This window comes from Oncorhynchus nerka, linkage group LG24 (assembly GCF_034236695.1).
Source record: "Oncorhynchus nerka isolate Pitt River linkage group LG24, Oner_Uvic_2.0, whole genome shotgun sequence".
Lineage (NCBI taxonomy): Eukaryota > Metazoa > Chordata > Actinopteri > Salmoniformes > Salmonidae > Oncorhynchus > Oncorhynchus nerka.
In genome coordinates, this window is record NC_088419.1 from 45,853,995 (window position 1) to 45,873,631 (window position 19,637).

The window sequence follows — 19,637 nt, forward strand, 5'->3', positions numbered from 1 at the left end:
GGCTAATCCCTGCTAAGAGTATCACAGGGGAAGAGAAAGGCAACAATAACCAAGTCAAATGTAAAAAATGAAAAGTAAATCTCTTATCAACTCCTTGCTTTTCACAGCGATGTAGTGTAAATCAGGCTAGTTTGTGATTAAATTCAGACGGGTTGGTAAAACTCACACGATGAAGATGGCAATATTTCGATGAAAGGGGCCCTCACATTTGCAAAATCCCTCTCACATCCTGACATAACCATTAATCAGTGCAGGCTGCTGAGGGGAGGATGGCTCATAAACATGTCTGTAATGGCGCAAATGGAATGGCATCACACACAGAAAACCATGTGTTTGATGTATTTGATAACATTCCACTTACGCTCCAGTCATTACCACAAGCCCATCCTTCCCAATTTTAGGTGCCACCAACCTCCTGTGCATTCGATGCACACTGACTTTATGTTGTATAGAGAGCAAAAAAACAAGAAAAGAGGCACAGTTCTTCAATGAAAGAATGAGGGTTTGGCGGATTAGGGACAGCCCGAAGGAAGAAGAATAACTTCTGCATAACCCTATATTCTCACCTTGTCCAAGTTTACTGCTAAAACTGTTTAAGTTCATTATTGTATCCACTTTCCTAGATTTCCTTGCAACAAATTATATTGGTTTACACAAAAATCTTACTTAGGCTAAATGTTTATTCATTTTTCAAAAACTTTTCATCAGAACAATTTTGCTTAGCCTAAGCACTTAAAATAACTATCTTATTGTCATGTAGGTCTAGCTATTTATTTATAACTCTTAAATAAGTAATTATTATCACTAATATTGTAGCTTGGGGTTAAACGCCCTCCTCCTCTAATTCTCACAAACACATTTTTCAACACTTTCCCTTGATGCTACTAGTCAAAAAATATCATCGGTCTCAACTGATTTTGAGGTACATTGATGTCATATTTTGTCATTTAGAAAAAGTTATGTATATATATATACACACACACTACCGGTCAAAAGTTTTAGAACACCTACTCATTAAGGGTTTTTCTTTATTTGTATTATTTTCTACATTGTGAAGACATCAAAACTATGAAATAACACATATGGTATCATGTACAGTGGTTCCTCCTTTAAAAGTTGTGAGCTTACACCATGGGACTTAGAGGTACCTAGCGTCACGGCTTCATTGCTCCAGACCACAACAAGGGGGAGTAAGAGCACTCATTATGCATTTGGGTCCCAAGGTTTTTTTTGACCAATCATATTGAGTGGTACCAATGACGAATTTGACGCGAGCCACTCCTCCCTGGTGACTTTCTTCAGCAAAGATGGCTGACAAAACATTACGGGGAAGCAAATGTAAGTAGTTATAACATCAAAATGAGTCAAGCAAAAAATTTACAATTGAGAGGAATATGTTAGTTAATGTAGAGACAAATGACTGCATATTTTTTCGTCATAAAGTTAATTTACCAAAATCGCTATTTTGCAAGTTTTTTTCTGTCATATCCAATACCAGGTGTATCAAACAAAATGATGCTGTGTCTGCATGTATGTATTACAATTATACGCTTCAACAGCGTTTACCACTACTGCTCCTGGGACATCAATGATTACACATTGTAACTATGCAATAGGCTAGAAACATGATTTTGTAATTCATATATACAGAATAAAAAACAGTACATCCTGTCAGCATGCCCACAAGCGTGCTGAATGACGGTGGAAGAGAGCGAGGAATGAGAAGGGAGTAACAAGCCCGAAGTCCAGCACGGTATCGACTGTGCCCAAATGTATTAATTGGGGTTGGGGCCGATTGTGGCTAAAAACACTTTATCAATTGAAATCTTTAACATGTGGAAAGAGGAAAAAGTATTATCATTCGTTATTCACAAGCTAGCAGGTTGGGCTATTTGCTGAACAATAGACTATTCAACCTTTACTAAAGAATTGTCTAATAGCCGAGGTAGGTGTGAACCCACCCTCCCTAACTTGCAACAAATAATTTGTATATATCGCTCCACATCTACCTACACACGGTTAATGTTCTGCAAAAAAATATATATCTATGGTTCGAATTCAAGCTGTATCATATCCGACTGTGATTGGGAGTGCCATGGGGGCGGCGCTCAATTAGCCCAGCGGGTTTGGCCGGGTAGGCCTTTATTGGCCGGGGTAGGCTGGTGCTGGGGTAGGCTGGTGCTGAAAATATAGCTAGCTTGTTATGCAAGTGTTGCACATCAACAGATGGAGAAATTCATTTCAACAATAATCTTCATTTTATTTTGACTTTACAAACAACAAGAGGGCTTAATTGGAGTCAATTTCTTCGGTAGGCTATGAGGCTTTATTAGGCCTCTTGCAATTGCAAATGTTCAAAAATGTAGCATCCTACATACCACAATAATTTAAAGAAAAAAGTCTGCACATTCGATCTAAACAATGTAAATAATAATTAAAAGCACACATTCGTAAATCCCAAACTCTAAAAGTAATTGGAAAGGTAGATACAAATTATGTGTGACACAGTAAAGAATGTTAACAAGATGTAAACAAGATGCTGCGTTTTTATTTACAGTAGTGATGGACAACTGGAGGCATTTTGAACACAGGTTTTCAAATACTTGTTTTTCACAACTGTAGCAGGTGTAGCCCATCATGCAAATGTTTCCTATTAGCAGGACAATATACTTTTTATAACCCGGCTACTGTTGGGAAAAATACCCCAACTTGCAATGTATTCGATACTTAAGTACTCTAAAGTGTTACATTTCCAACTCAAAACAGCAGTACAGTATTTATTCAGCAACATATTTATGCTTTTGTTAATAAAATTAAATAACGAGAAAAAAGACATTCAAATGCAGATGTTTATATAAGCTACATTCCACCCATCTCCACGACCACAGGTAAAACCTTGATGAGATGATGATGTTGCATTGTTGAATCGTCAATTTCTCTAGCCAAAACATCTTGATGGCCTTGATCAGTTCATCTGTGAGCAAATTGCTCAAGGGCCACGGTTGATTTGTCTCTAAAGATGACATTATTGAATGTCTCGCCAGCCTTGATCCATGCCAGATGAATCATTGGGTCAAAACTACAGAACAGTGCAAAACAAGCGAACATACATGATTAATGTACTGGTCATTTTTTTTAAATGTGAAAATATGAGTCATACAGTAAAGACCAGCAGTCGATATATTTAAGCATTATTAGGCCTACAGTACCTGTTCATTTTCCTGGACTTTCGAGTTTGGTTGTACTGGCTACATTGTAGAATAATAGTGAACACATCACAAATATGAAATAACACATATGGAATCAGTTAAGAATAAATTCTTATTTACAAGGACAGCTTACTCCTTCCCCCATTTGAACCCCGGTCTCCCACTTGCCCCGCATTCTGTAGTACAGACATGGCCTGCTCTCCCTTATGTAAGGAATTAGGCACGTTCCCATCTTTACCACAGTATGTATTGTAGACTGCACAGTAGCCTAGTAAACAAATAAATACATTTCCTTAATACATAACGATAAAAAATACACTTTCAAAATGCAGATGTTGATTTAGTTATGAATCCATAATGAATTACTATGGGATTAAATATCACTGATTTACAGAAATATTGGAACAATGTTGTCCAATGAAGGCAAGCAATTATGAATCTGGTCCTGTAAGCCTACTCCCAACATCACATTGTACAACGCCATAGAAACCCTGAGGGTTTAATTTTTTTGTTTTTCTCTGGCTAGAAACACCATATTATTAATCAAATTAATTAAGCCAGATTTCTTAAAATCATTCCCATAAACTATGTTATTACAAAAAAAAAAAGGTTTTAAATTCTCTGGTAATGCCAATAGGGAATACTATCAAATGCTCCTCAAAGATGCCCTCTGGTGGTCAAACTAGCAAAAATGGCTGAGAATTAAATGACCACAGAATGCCACAGAATGCTACGGCAGCACGCAAGGTTTGCCGCAGTATGACGCAACTTTTAATAAGACATGAAAGTCAGTCCATCTGGAAAATTTCAAAAACTTTGGAAAGTTTCTTCAAATGCAGTCGCAAAAACCATCAGGTGCTATGATGAAACTGTCTCTCATGAGAACCGCTACAGGAAAGGAAGACCCAGCAGAGCATGATACCCAATGTGCCAGCAGAGCATGATACCCTTTATTGGCATATTTGATCTCTTTCAGGCAGAGTACACCTGGCATACCCCTTTTAATCCACTGTATTGAAGAAGTGAGAAAGAGGGAAAGTGTGTGGTGTTCCTTTCACCATAGTGGCATCCAGTTTAAGCCAGGCCCAGCTCCACCTACACTTGATCCTTGAATCCACTTGTTAAACAAGCAACGCCTCATTTTCACCTAATTATCTCATTCTGAAAATTAACCACAGAATGTTACCATAGAGGGAAAACATTAGTTCAGATGGTAGTTAGTTTGTTAGCTAGTTAACATTTCACACAGATTGCCAGGGTCCAGTAAGCAACTAACGCATTATAATTTGAGGAACAGCAAGGAGTCCTATACCAGTTAATACTATAGCAAATTAGTTAGGTAACTAACGTAAGCTCATCTAATTTTGTAACGTTAGCTAGCTAACGTTAGCTGTCTGACTTTATTAGCCAGCTAATTTTCACACCATAAACTCAATTATTTGATCAGTTAAGTTGCCTAATGTTTCTCAGCATTTCTCTGGCTAGCTAACGGAGAATTCGATCCAGCTAGCAAGATACTTATCAATGCTAACAATACTTGTTCCATCACACTTTCTCCCTCACCTCAATCTTTCCAAATGCCAGTAGTAGTTTTTCGGTTACAGCTGATGAAGTATGCTTCATCACCTTCTCACCCCATCTCCGTGGTCAGGCTTCTCACCTACCTCTTCGTTATCTTTCAGGGGACGCGCTGCGCTGCTGTAACTGGAAAACTGCCTTTCCACTCTCTGCTGTCTTTCCAGAGCGTGCGCGGATGCTGTAACTAGCAAAGTGGTTGTCTCCACTCTCTTCAGTCCTGTGCTGCATTCTGTGTCATGTGAACGATTGGCTGAGCCTTGGATAAAGTACAGTATTGCTCCAAACGTGCATCACTCACTCACTTACAGCCAGTAGTGATCAAAGGCATTTCTCATTGGATCTACACAAATCATATAGGTCCCCTATTTTGGATTCAAAATGGCCAACTTCACCTAAAAGTGAGTAGTTTGCATCCCTGAGAAGAGAAACGGACATTAGACCGGTGGAAATCTGTCCTAATTTTTGATTTTTGGTTCCAACCACCATGTCTTTCTGAGACGCAGAGTAGGTGAACGGATTATCTCCCCATGTGTAGTTCCCACCGTGAACCATGGAGAAGGAGGTGTGAGGTTCTCTCCAGACCTGACTGCCCTTGACCAGCACAAAAACATCCCGTGGCGTTCTGCATTAGCATCGAATAGCCCCCGTGATATGCACATTTTCAGGGAAGTTAGGAACAAATATACACAGGCAGTTAGGAAAGTTAAGGCTAGCTTTTTCAAGCAGAAATTTGCATCCTGTAGCACAAACTCAAAAAGGTTTTGGGACACTGTAGAGTCCATAAGAGAATAAGAGCATCTCCTCCCAGCTGCCCACTGCACGGAGGCTAGGAAACACTGTCACCAACGATAAATCCACTATAATTGAGAATTTCAATGAGCATTTCTCTACGGCTAGCCATGCTTTCCACCTGGCTACCCCTACCCCGGTCAACAGCCCTGCGCTCCCCACAGCAACTCGCCCAAACCTCCCCCATTTCTCCTTCACCCAAATCCAGATAGCTGATGTTCTGAAAGAGCTGCAATATCTGGACCCCTACAAATCAGCCGGGCTAGACAATCTGGACCCTCTCTTTCTAAAATTATCTGCCAAAATTGTTGAAACCCTATTACTAGCCTGTTCAACCTCACTTTCGTATCGTCTGAGATTCCCATAGATTGGAAAGCTTCCACGGTTATCCCCCTCTTCAAAGGGGGAGACAATGTTGACCCAAACTGCTACAGACCTATATCTATTCTACCCTGCCTTTCTAAGGTCTTCGAAAGCCAAGTTAACAAACAGACTACCGACCATTTAGAATCCCATCGTACCTTCTCCGCTATGCAATCTGGTTTCAGAGTTGGTCATGGGTGCACGTCAGCCACGCTCAAGGTCCTAAACGATATCATAACCACCATTGATACTGTGCAGCCGTATTCATCAACCTTTCTAAGGCATTCGACTCTGTCAATCACATCATTCTCATCGGCAGACTCAACTGCCCTTGTTTCTCAAATGATTGCCTCGCCTGGTCCACCAACTACTTCTCTGATTAGAGTTCAGTATGTCAAATCGTAGGGCCTGTTGTCCAAACCTCTGGCAGTCTCTATGGGGCTGACTCTCTTCTCTGTATACATCAATGATGTCGCTCTTGCTGCTGGTGATTCTCTGATCCACCTCTACGCAGACGACACCATTCTGTATACCTTTGGCCCTTCTTTGGACACTGTGTTAACGGACCTCCAGATGAGCTTCAATGCCATACAACTCTCCTTCTGTGGCCTCCAACTGCTCTTAAATGCAAGTAAAACTAAATGCATGCTCTTCAACCGATCACTGCCCGCACCTGCCAGCCCATCCAGCATCACTACTCTGGACGGTTCTGACTTAGAATATGTGGACAACTACAAATACCTAGGTGTCTGGTTAGACTGTAAACTATCCTTCAAGACTCACATTAAACATCTCCAATCCAAAATTAAATCTAGAATCGGCTTCCTTTTTCGCCACAAAGCATCCTTCACTCATGTTGCCAAACACCCTCAAACTGACCATCCTCCCAATCTTCGACTTTGGCGATGTCATTATCAAAATAGCCTCCAACACTCCACTCAACAAATTGGTTGCAGTCTATCACATGGCCATCCGTTTTGTCACCAAAGCCCCATATACTACCCACCATTGCGACCTGTACGCTCTCGTTGGCTGGCCTTCGCATCATACTCGTCGCCAAATCCACTGGCTCCAGGTCATCTACAAGTCTCTGCTAGGTAAAGCCCCGCCTTATCTCAACTCACTGGTCACCATAGCAGCACCCACCCGTAGTGCGCGCTCCAGCAGGTATATCACACTGGTCACCCACAAAGCCCATTCTTCCTTCGGCCTCCTCTCCTTCCAGTTCTCTGCTGCCAATGACTGGAACGAACTGCAAAAATCACTAAAGCTGAGACTTTTACCTCCCTCACAAGCTTTAAGCACCAGCTGTCAGAGCAGCTCACAGATCACTGCACTTGTACATAGCTCATCTGTAAATAGGCCATCCAATCTACCTCATCCCCATACGGTATTTATTTATTTATTTATTAATCTTGCTCATTTGCACCCCAGTATCTCTACTTGCACATTCATCTTTTGCACATTCTACCATTCCAGTGTTTAATTGCTATATTGTAATTACTTCGCCACCAAGGCATATTCATTGCCTTTACCTCTCTTATCCTACCTCATTTCCACATGCTGTATATAGATTTTTCCACTGTATTATTGATTGTTTGTTTGTTTATTCCATGTGTAACTCTGTTGTTGTATGTGTCGAACTGCTTTGCTTTATCTTGGCCAGGTCGTAGTTGCAAATGAGAACTTTTTTAAATATATTTTTTGACCCCTTTTTCTCCCCAATTTCGTGGTGTCCAATTGTTGTAGGAGCTACTATCTTGTCTCATCGCTACAACTCCCGGGCTCGGGAGAGACGAAGGATGAAAGTCATGCGTCCTCCGATACACAACCCAACCTAGCCGCACGGCTTCTTAACACAGCGCGCATCCAACCCGGAAGCCAGCCGCACCAATGTGTCGGAGGAAACACCGTGCACCCGGCAACCTTGGCTAGCGCGCACTGCGCCCGGCCCGCAACAGGAGTCGCTGGTGCGCGATGAGACAAGGACATCCCTACCGACCAAGCCCTCCCTAACCCAGACGACGCTAGGCCAATTGTGCGTCGCCCCATGGACCTTCCGGTCGCGGCCGGTTACGACAGGCAAATGAGAACTTGTTCTCAACTAGCCTACCTGGTTAAATAAAGGTGAAATAATGTTGTTGTTTTTTAAATGGTGCTCTGCTGGTGACACTGTCTGTGATTTATTTAGAATTCAATGTACACTTAACTAGCATGGCTACCACAGCATTCTGCAGTGATACACCATCCCATCTGGTTTGCGCTTAGTGGGACTATCGTTTGTTTTTCAACAGGACAATGACCTAACACACCTCCAGGCTGTGTAAGGGCTATTTGACAAAGAAGATGAGTGATGGAGTGCTGCATCAGAGTACCTGGCCTCCACAATCACCCGACCTCAACCCAATTGAGATGGTTTGCGATGATTTGTTTCGCAGAGTGAAGGAAATGCAGCCAACAACTGCTCAGCATATGTGGGAACTCCTTCAAGACTGTTGAAATAGCATTCCTCATGAAACTGGTTGAGAGTGTGTGCAAAGCTGTTATCAAGGCAAATGGTGGCTACTTTGAAGAATCTAAAATCTAAAATGTATTTTGATTTGTCTAACACCTGTTGTGGTTACAACATGATTCCATGTTTTATCTACAATGTAGAAAATAGTTCAAATAAAGAAAATGAGTAGTCCAAACTTTTGACTGGTAAAAGTATATATTTATATATATATTTTAATCAGTTTGAGAATAAGATGTCACTGTTTCATTTGGCCTACTAATCATATAAATCGAACTTGGAATGACAAGACTCTGGTGGAGTCTAGTGCCTCATCACCTTCTTGAAGAGCCCTCCAGGTGATGGGATACACTCTCATTAGTGCCTAGTTAGTGATTTTTGTCCTAGTGGATCCAGTGTCGGTATCTATCACATGCTAATGAACCCCTTCAGTCTGTTCCCTCTTTTCTATTCACTGTGGAATTTACAGACAGTGTAGGCTAATAATATTCAAATTTTTGTTTGGGTCCTTTCCTGATTATGACAGTAAAAAAAGATGTCTTGCTCAGAAAAAGAAGTGAAAATATTGCACTTTTGATGCACAATGGGTTTATAATAAATGGCTGATAAATGTATAACATTAGGCCTACTATTATTATTATCATTGCAGTGCAGCATCCAGGCGTGTAACGCTTGTCGTCTGGGGAAGGAGAGGAGGAGCAAGGTGCAGGATGGTAAGTGTTCATATTATTTAATGAAATATGCAAACTAGACAAAACAACAAACACGACAAACAAACAGTCCTGAAAGGTGAAACAAAAACACTAAACAGGAAACAACCACCCACAAAACACAATGGAAAACAGGCTACCTAAATATGGTTCTCAATCAGGGACAACGATTGACAGCTGCCTCTGATTGAGAACCATACCAGACCTACACAGAAATAGAAAATCATAGACAAACTAACATAGACAACCCACTCAACTCACGCCCTGACCATACTAAAACAAAAGACAAGACAAAGGAACTAAGGTCAGAATGTGACACTTTGCAAATATTGAAGATATTTTTTTGTGAGATTATTATCTACTTCACATTACATGCTATTCAAGTCTCTTTTCCTTTCAAAATCACAAAAGGGATGAACATCAATTCATTTAACTCTAGACAGTGGAACAACGATTTCAAATAAGCAGACGGTGGTGCACCATACTGCCAGAATCCATATAAAAACTGCATATTTATCGCCAGACTTCTGAGCAGGCATTAGAATAGGATGAGAACTTTACACACTTTAAAGAAGTAATTTTTTTTTTAAATGAAGGTTACTCAAGTAATATTTGAAACAGTAGGTTAACAACTGAGCATAGTACACCTTACACAGTACTACTAACTTTGCATGTATTTATTTTTATGCTGGGAAATACATACCGTCTGTGACATACAGCCCACTTAGATCTTCTTTGAAGAGGTAGGGAAGGAGCAAAATGGCTGCAGTGATCTTCAGACCTTAAATTGGAGGGTGTGTAATAACTAAACCAAGATAGACCACTGCTTGTTGTTTCCAATGATAACAAATGAGTCATAGTGGGCAGAACAAGGAAGGAAGTGAGCAGAGCCAAGCACGCGCTAGCAATATTCTTTTGGCACGTTCTAGTATTCATTTGCATGTTTCATTTAGGGAAGTGTGCGTGTGCAATTAACTTCTTCTAAACAGCACCATTTTTAAAAACTTTTGCAAAGGGTAAAGTCTACTAAACTTAGTCCACTCCATTCACATTCTATTTTTGGAAACAGAAAACTGTATTGAGATCAAATGTTTAATTGATGAAAGAAATTTGCAGGATGTTGTCCAAAATCCATCTCGTTCCATCTCCTTCCACAGCCAGCAGGCTTCCTCTCACTACCACATTTGGTAGTGTGTAGAAACGCCAACCGGATGCTTCACAATTATATATCCTGTAGGGACAGACGCTGGGAGATGAGAAGCAAGTACAGGGAGTGAATATTTAATAAATAACTGACAAGAAACAAAACAAGGACAGCATCTGGACAGGGGGAACAAAAATGACATTAATGCGGACACTGGGAAGTGACAGATATAGGGGAGGCAATCAATAAAGTAAAAGAGTCCACGTGAGTCCCATGAAGCACTGATGTGCGAAACGATGGTGACAGGTGTGCGTAATGATGGGCCGCCTGATACCCTCGAGCACCAGAGAGGGGGAGCGAGAGCAGGCATGACACATCCTGTGAAATATATGTCTCATTGTTCTATCTGTGGTGCCATCTTGTAAAGATTCAGCAACTCCACAGCCATACCCCTCCTCTCCGTTTCTGCAATGATTTTATCAACTATTTTGCCAAATCCGGACAGAATGTTTCTGTCCACGTCCATACCAAATTTGATCCTCATCTCTGAGAAAATCTGAAAGTCAATTTGTTTATAATGCATTATCAACATATCTTGGATTCAGATGACAGTACTTGGCTATGTTACAATAGTTGTGCTTTTTACAATTTATTTCAGACTTTTGTCTACTTACAACGGCTGACAAAGGGAGTGCTAGGTACTGTTTTAAGATGTCCTTGGTACCTTGTTGTTTCATAAAAAGTTCTCTCTCTCTCTCTTTCAGTCCTTTTCATTTTGTCTTGTAGGGAACTTATGTTCGGTCTCTTTTTTTGGTACTCCACCTGCATATGTTTTCAACATGTAACTTCTGACTGAAGGAATCCTCACCAGTCTCAATCTGAAAATTAAATATCAATGTTGTCAAATATTGATACATAAAGCATCAAACACAATCAAAGTCTATAGAAAAAGGCTAAATGTTCTGTATTCACAAAGCATCTCAGAGTGCTGATCAAGGATCAGGTCCCCACCTGTCCATACAATCTATTTATGATATTAAAAACTGATCCTTGATCAGCGGTTCGACTTTGACCCACTGAATATGGGCCATTATTTTATAAGCAGTTACATTGGCTATTCTGGTCAGGTCTTCATTTTTGGTGTCATCTGGGCTTATTTTTTTTCCCTTTCTGCATTTCCTGTACTTGTGCAACACGAGAAAGTATCCTCATGTTCAAGATTCCCCAATCTAAAGTACACTGTGGTCAATTTGTGCTTGCCTTTTTTAGAACCCTGTCACGACTTCCGCCGAAGTCGGTCCCTCTCCTTGTTCTGGCAGCGTTCGGCGGTCGATGTCACTGGCCTTCTAGCCATCGCCGATCCACTTTTCATTTTCCATTTGTTTTGTCTTTGTCTTACACACCTGGTTTCATCCCCCAATTACTTGTTCATTATTTAACCTTCTGTTCTCCATGGTTGTTTTGCGAGGGATTGTTTGTTTGTAATACAGTCCGTTATTGTATGCTCGGTTTATTGTGTTGTATTTGTGAATATTTTGAGTAAATTACATTTATTACTCATATCTGCTGTCCTGCACCTGACTCCTCTACACCAGCTACACAGGCACTATTACAAACCCAGGGGATTGACAAATTCAAATGAATCTACATAGAACTGCAGACGAAGGCTCTGGTTTGTTAGGTTGGGATTTGATTGGAACAATTCATCGTCAGTGAAGTCTTCCAGAATTTCATCATTATGTGGCTTTTGGTCTTGACTCAAGGTGGCCCCGACCTCTTCATTACTTGCAATTTTTGCAGTATGCTGACAAATGGGTGTATTGAAATTACTTTGTATTATAACCTTTTTTGCTGCTTAGGGGCACTTCAATTGGCCTGACCATGCCCAATTCTTTCACACAGTAATGCTCCAGCATCCACTCAGAGCTTATTGTTAAGCAAGTCCCTGAGATCGTCATCGTCATCTTCATCCACATTTATTTTCTTATTTGTAAGGTGAAACCTCAGGGCATCACTGTAGTGTGTCATAAATGCATAAAACATGTTTCTGAGGTTGTCAACAATGCTATTCTCTACCGTAACTGGGATGCAGTGTTCTTCACTGATTTTCACAATAAGAATACATATTCTTTTTGAGACCTTCATTTAGTTCTTCAGTGTCGACCTCTGTGACTTGAACATGTTCATGTTCAGCCGTTGGTAGATTCTCTACATCGCTCACACCATCTTTAAATGGGATCAGTCCCAGTCTCAAACTCATCGTGGGGGCAATTATCATCTAAGTTGGCGCTTAAAAGCGCTCTGTAGTTTCGGCAGATGTGTGACAAATAGGCGCTGAAACATCTATTTGTTTTCACACACCCATTAAGTCCACAGGAAATTAGAAAAAAATGGTTCATGCTGGCCAATATGTGTGAGTAGTCTGGACACAGAGAAAGTATGTTGAGTGAAAAGAGTTCTTCATACAGATTGTGAACCTTGGAATGATGGGATGGAATTATGGAGATCATTGGTACTCAGCCGGCAGACACCTTCAAGGGACCAGTCTTTCACAGCCACACTCAAATTCCAGTTAACACTAAAAGCAAAAGTGAAATGTATTAGTGAGGCTAAAGCATTACCTATACCACCCTTTCCAGACAACCACCTGTCCTCCTAATTTGTATTTCTGGTTGTTCCATAACGAAGAAGAGCTTGTCAGGAAAGGTGAAGGAAAGGTCTCTCCCTTATTTGTCTAACGCCATGGGAATTTGCAGTCCCACATTTAAGTGTTGACTCAGATAATATGATGCTCTTAATGGGGCATTAAGTTATTCTTCCATGTCAACCAAAATGAAATAAAATTAGCCTAGTTGGGCAGTTATGAAGGCTTCTTGATATACAGTTGAAGTCGGAAGTTTACATACACTTAGGTTGGAGTCATTAAAACTTGATTTTCAACCTCTCCAAAAATGTCTTGTTAACAAACTATAGTTTTGACAAGTCGGTTAGGACATGTACTATGTGCATTTTCCAACAATTGTTCACAGACAGATTACAGGGCCCTCCGATTTGACACACTGAACTCTATCAGAGAAGTAGTTGGTAAACCAACTAATCATTTGTGAAACCAAGGCTGTCGAGTCTGTCAATAAGAATGTGGTGATTGACAGAGTCGAAAGCCTTGGCCAGGTCGATGAATACGGCTGCACAGTAATGTCTCTTATCAATTGTGGTTATGATGTCGTTTAGGACCTTGAGCGTGGTGCACCCATGACCAGCTCTGAAACCAGATTGCATCGCGGAGAAGGTACGGTGGGATTCGAAATGGTCAGTAATCTGTTTGTTAACTTGGCTTTCAAAGACCTTAGAAAGACAGGGTAGGCTAGATATAGGTCTGTAGCAGTTTGGGTCAAGAGTGTCCACCCCCCTTTAAAGAGGGGGATGACCGCAGCAGCTTTCCAATCTTTGGGAATCTCATACGATACGAAAGAGAGGTTGAACAGGCTAGTAATAGGGCTTGCAACAATTTCGGCAGATCATTTTAGAAAGATAGGGTCCAGATTGTCTAGCCTGGCTGATTTGTAGGGGTCCAGATTTTTCCGCTCTTTCAGAATATCAGCTATCTGGATTTGGGTGAAGGAGAAATGGTGGGGGCTTTGGCGGATTGCTGTGGAGGGTGCCGGGCAGTTGACCGCGGTAGGGGGAGCCAGGTGGAAAGTATGGCCAGCCGTAGAGAAACGCTTATTGAAATTCTCAATTATAGTGGATTTATCAGTGGAGACAGAGGTGCTCTTATTCTCCATGGACTTTAGTGTACCAAAACTTTTTTGAGTTAGTACTATAGGACACAAATTTCTGCTTGAAAAAGCAAGCCTTAGCTTTCCCAACTGCCTGTGTATATTTGTTCCTAACTTCCATGAAAAGTGGGGGCTGTTCGATGCGAATGCAGAACGCCACAGGATGTTTTTGTGCTAGTCAAGGGCAGACAGGTCTGGAGTGAACCAAGGACTATACATTTAACATTTAAGTCATTTAGCAGACGCTCTTATCCAGAGCGACTTACAAATTGGTGCGTTCACCTTATGACATCCAGTGGAACTGCCACTTTACAATAGTGCATCTAAATCTTTTAAGGGGGGGGGTGAGAAGGATTACTTTATCCTATCCTAGGTATTCCTTAAAGAGGTGGGGTTTCAGGTGTCTCCGGAAGGTGGTGATTGACTCCGCTGTCCTGGCGTCGTGAGGGAGTTTGTTCCACCATTGGGGGGCCAGAGCAGCGAACAGTTTTGACTGGGCTGAGCGGGAACTGTACTTCCTCAGTGGTAGGGAGGCGAGCAGGCCAGAGGTGGATGAACGCAGTGCCCTTGTTTGGGTGTAGGGCCTGATCAGAGCCTGGAGGTACTGAGGTGCCGTTCCCCTCACAGCTCCGTAGGCAAGCACCATGGTCTTGTAGCGGATGCGAGCCTCAACTGGAAGCCAGTGGAGAGAGCGGAGGAGCGGGGTGACGTGAGAGAACTTGGGAAGGTTGAACACCAGACGGGCTGCGGCGTTCTGGATGAGCTGTAGGGGTTTAATGGCACAGGCAGGGAGCCCAGCCAACAGCGAGTTGCAGTAATCCAGACGGGAGATGACAAGTGCCTGGATTAGGACCTGCGCCGCTTCCTGTGTGAGGCAGGGTCGTACTCTGCGGATGTTGTAGAGCATGAACCTACAGGAACGGGCCACCGCCTTGATGTTAGTTGAAAACGACAGGGTGTTGTCCAGGATCACGCCAAGGTTCTTAGCGCTCTGGGAGGAGGACACAATGGAGTTGTCAACCGTGATGGCGAGATCATGGAACGGGCAGTCCTTCCCCGGGAGGAAGAGCAGCTCCGTCTTGCCGAGGTTCAGCTTGAGGTGATGATCCGTCATCCACACTGATATGTCTGCCAGACATGCAGAGATGCGATTCGCCACCTGGTCGTCAGAAGGGGGAAAGGAGAAGATTAATTGTGTGTCGTCTGCATAGCAATGATAGGAGAGACCATGTGAGGTTATGACAGAGCCAAGTGACTTGGTGTATAGCGAGAATAGGAGAGGGCCTAGAACAGAGCCCTGGGGGACACCAGTGGTGAGAGCACGTGGTGAGGAGACGGATTCTCGCCACGCCACCTGGTAGGAGCGACCTGTCAGGTAGGACGCAATCCAGGCGTGGGCCGCGCCGGAGATGCCCAACTCGGAGAGGGTGGAGAGGAGGATCTGATGGTTCACAGTATTGAAGGCAGCCGATAGGTCTAGAAGGATGAGAGCAGAGGAGAGAGAGTTAGCTTTAGCAGTGCGGAGCGCCTCCGTGATACAGAGAAGAGCAGTCTCAGTTGAATGACTAGTCTTGAAACCTGACTGATTTGGATCAAGAAGGTCATTCTGAGAGAGATAGCGGGAGAGCTGGCCAAGGACGGCACGTTCAAGAGTTTGAGAGAAAAGAAAGAAGGGATACTGGTCTGTAGTTGTTGACATCGGAGGGATCGAGTGTAGGTTTTTTCAGAAGGGGTGCAACTCTCGCTCTCTTGAAGACGGAAGGGACGTAGCCAGCGGTCAGGGATGAGTTGATGAGCGAGGTGAGGTAAGGGAGAAGGTCTCCGGAAATGGTCTGGAGAAGAGAGGGGATAGGGTCAAGCGGGCAGGTTGTTGGGCGGCCGGCCGTCACAAGACGCGAGATTTCATCTGGAGAGAGAGGGGAGAAAGAGGTCAGAGCACAGGGTAGGGCAGTGTGAGCAGAACCAGCGGTGTCGTTTGACTTAGCAAATGAGGATCGGATGTCGTCGACCTTCTTTTCAAAATGGTTGACGAAGTCATCTGCAGAGAGGGAGGAGGAGGATTCAGGAGGGAGGAGAAGGTGGCAAAGAGCTTCCTAGGGTTAGAGGCAGATGCTTGGAATTTAGAGTGGTAGAAAGTGGCTTTAGCAACAGAGACAGAAGAGGAAAATGTAGAGAGGAGGGAGTGAAAGGATGCCAGGTCCGCAGGGAGGCGAGTTTTCCTCCATTTCCGCTCGGCTGCCCGGAGCCCTGTTCTGTGAGCTCGCAATGAGTCGTCGAGCCACGGAGCGGGAGGGGAGGACCGAGCCGGCCTGGAGGATAGGGGACATAGAGAGTCAAAGGATGCAGAAAGGGAGGAGAGGAGGGTTGAGGAGGCAGAATCAGGAGATAGGTTGGAGAAGGTTTGAGCAGAGGGAAGAGATGATAGGATGGAAGAGGAGAGAGTAGCGGGGGAGAGAGAGCGAAGGTTGGGACGGCGCGATACCATCCAGTAGGGGCAGTGTGGGAAGTGTTGGATGAGAGCGAGAGGGAAAAGGATACAAGGTAGTGGTCGGAGACTTGGAGGAGAGTTGCAATGAGGTTAGTGGAAGAACAGCATCTAGTAAAGATGAGGTCGAGCGTATTGCCTGCCTTGTGAGTAGGGGGAAGGTGAGAGGGTGAGGTCAAAAGAGGAGAGGAGTGGAAAGAAGGAGGCAGAGAGGAATGAGTCAAAGGTAGACGTGGGGAGGTTAAAGTCGCCCAGAACTGTGAGAGGTGAGCCGTCCTCAGGAAAGGAGCTTATCAAGGCATCAAGCTCATTGATGAACTCTCCGAGGGAACCTGGAGCGCGATAAATGATAAGGATGTTAAGCTTGAAAGGGCTGGTAACTGTAACAGCATGGAATTCAAAGGAGGCGATAGACAGATGGGTAAGGGGAGAAAGAGAGAATGACCACTTGGGAGAGATGAGGATCCCGGTGCCACCACCCCGCTGACCAGAAGCTCTCGGGGTGTGCGAGAACACGTGGGCGGACGAAGAGAGAGCAGTAGGAGTAGCAGTGTTATCTGTGGTGATCCATGTTTCCGTCAGTGCCAAGAAGTCGAGGGACTGGAGGGAGGCATAGGCTGAGATGAACTCTGCCTTGTTGGCCGCAGATCGGCAGTTCCAGAGGCTACCGGAGACCTGGAACTCCACGTGGGTCGTGCGCGCTAGGACCACCAGATTAGGGTGGCCGCGGCCACGCGGTGTGGAGCGTTTGTATGGTCTGAGCAGAGAGGAGAGAACAGGGATAGACAGACACATAGTTGACAGGCTACAGACGAGGCTACGCTAATGCAAAGGAGATTGGAATGACAAGTGGACTACACGTCTCGAATGTTCAGAAAGTTAAGCTTACGTAGCAAGAATCTTATTGACTAAAATTATTAAAATGATACAGTACTGCTGAAGTAGGCTAGCTGGCAGTGGCTGCGTTGTTGACTATACCTATTCCTAGTTCATTTTTTTGTTGTTGAATTGGGCATGCTTATTTAAGATGGTGAGGAAGGCACTTTTTGTTAAGGTTTTCTTCCGTCGAAGGAGAGGAGGACCAAAACGCAGCATGGTTATCTTGATACATGTTTAATAAAGATAATAACGAAAAACCAAACCAGCCCTATCTGGTGCAAACAAACAGAGACAGGAACAATCACCCACGAAACACTCAGAGTGGGCTGCCTAAATATGGTTCCCAATCAGAGACAACGATAAACACCTGCCTCTGATTGAGAACCACTCCAAGCAACCATAGACTTTTCTAGACAACTATACTACACCGCAATCCCATAACCTACAAAAAAAACCTAGACAAAACACACCACATAAATAACCCATGTCACACCCTGGCCTGACCAAAATAATAAAGAAAACACAAAACACTAAGACCAGGGCGTGACACTTTTAAAGAATAGCCAGGCATCATCTACTGACGGGATGAGGTCAATGTCATTCCAGGATACCCCGGCCAGGTCGATTAGAAAGGCCTGCTGGCAGAAGTGTTTTAGGGAGCATTTGACAGTGATGAGGGGTGGTCGTTTGGTCGCAGACCCATTATGGATGCAGGCAATGAGGCAGTGATCGCTGAGATCTTGATTGAAAACAGCAGAGGTGTATTTGGAGGGCGAGTTAGTTAGGATGACATTTATGAGGGATGTACCTGAGTTGTACCTGGTAGGTTCATTGATAATTTGTGTGAGATTGAGGGCATAAAGCTTGGATTGTAGGATGGCCGGGGTGTTAAGTATGTCCCAGTTTAGGTCACCTAGCAGCACTAGCTCAGAAGATAGATGGGGGGCAATCAATTCACATATGGTATCGAGGGCACAGCGGGGGGCAGAGGGAGGTCTATAGCAAGCGGCAACAGTGAGAGACTTGTTTCTGGAAAGGTGCATTTTTAGAAGTAGAAGCTCGAATTGTTTGGGTACAGACTTAGATAGTAATACAGAACATCTTTGCAGTAGATTGCAACACCACCCCCTTTGGCAGTTCTATCTTGGCGTAAAATGTTATAGTTAGCGATGGAGATTTCAGGGTTTTTGGTGGTTTTCCTAAACCAGGATTCAGACACGGCTAAAACATCCGGGTTAGCAGAGTGTGCTAAAGCAGTGAGTAAGACAAACTTAGGGAGTAGACTTCTAATGTTAACATGCATGAAACCAAGGCTTTTACGGTTACAGAAGTCAACAAATGAGAGCACATGGGGAGTGGGAGTGGAGCTAGGCACTGCAGGACCTGGATTAACCTCTACATCACCAGAGGGACAGAGGAGAATTAGGGTAAGGTTACGGCTAAATGCTATACGAACTGGCCGTCTTGCACGTTCGGAACAGAGAGTAAAATTGGATTTGATTTGAAAAGGAGCAGGTTTCTGGGCACAACAGCATAGATTCAAGGCATAGTGTACAGACAAATTTAAGGTAGGATGTGAGTACATTGGAGGTAAACCTAGGCATTGAGTAATGATGAGAGAGATATAGTCTCTAGAGACGTTTAAACCAGGTGAAGTCATCGCATATGTTGGAGGTGGAGCAACATGGTTGGTTAAGGCATATTGAGCAGGGCTAGAGGCTCTATAGTGAAATAAGACAGTAATCACTAACCAGGACAGTAATGGACAAGGCATATTGATATTAGAGAGAAGTATGCGTATGGGTCCAGTGAGTGGTTGGGCTGACTGGGCGATTCAGACAGTTAGCAGGCCGATGCTAACAGTTAGTAGGCTGGGGCTAAACAAGCTAGCAGTTAGCAGACCGGGTTAGCAAGCAAGCAGTTAGCAATGGCTAGCAGTTAGCAGACCGGGGCAGGCAAGCTAGCAGTTAGTAGACCGGGGCTAGAAAGTTAGCGTTTGGGGGACGTCGCGTTGGGGGTAAGTCTGTTTTTGCCTCTCCGTGCGGTGATGTCGATAGACCAGTCGTGGTGTTAGTTGTGTTCCAAGTAGCTCTAGGTAGCTAGCAGAACTAGCAGGTTAGCAGAATGGGCCTTCAGCGGGCGTCACGCCTGAGGGGCCTGCTGGAATCCTCGGGCAGATTGTCGGTATT

At 43.6% G+C, this 19,637-nt stretch overlaps 1 long non-coding RNA gene across 1 annotated transcript; it reads right to left on the reverse strand.

The window, feature by feature from the left end:
* Window positions 1-2,528: 2,528 nt before the first annotated feature.
* On the reverse strand, window positions 2,529-9,992 carry LOC115107354 (uncharacterized). Its single transcript, XR_003860188.2, has 2 exons — window positions 9,865-9,992; window positions 2,529-3,079 (listed from the first exon to the last, which is right to left on the reverse strand). It is a non-coding gene; the product is annotated as an uncharacterized LOC115107354 (long non-coding RNA).
* Between the last annotated feature and the right edge of the window lie 9,645 nt (window positions 9,993-19,637).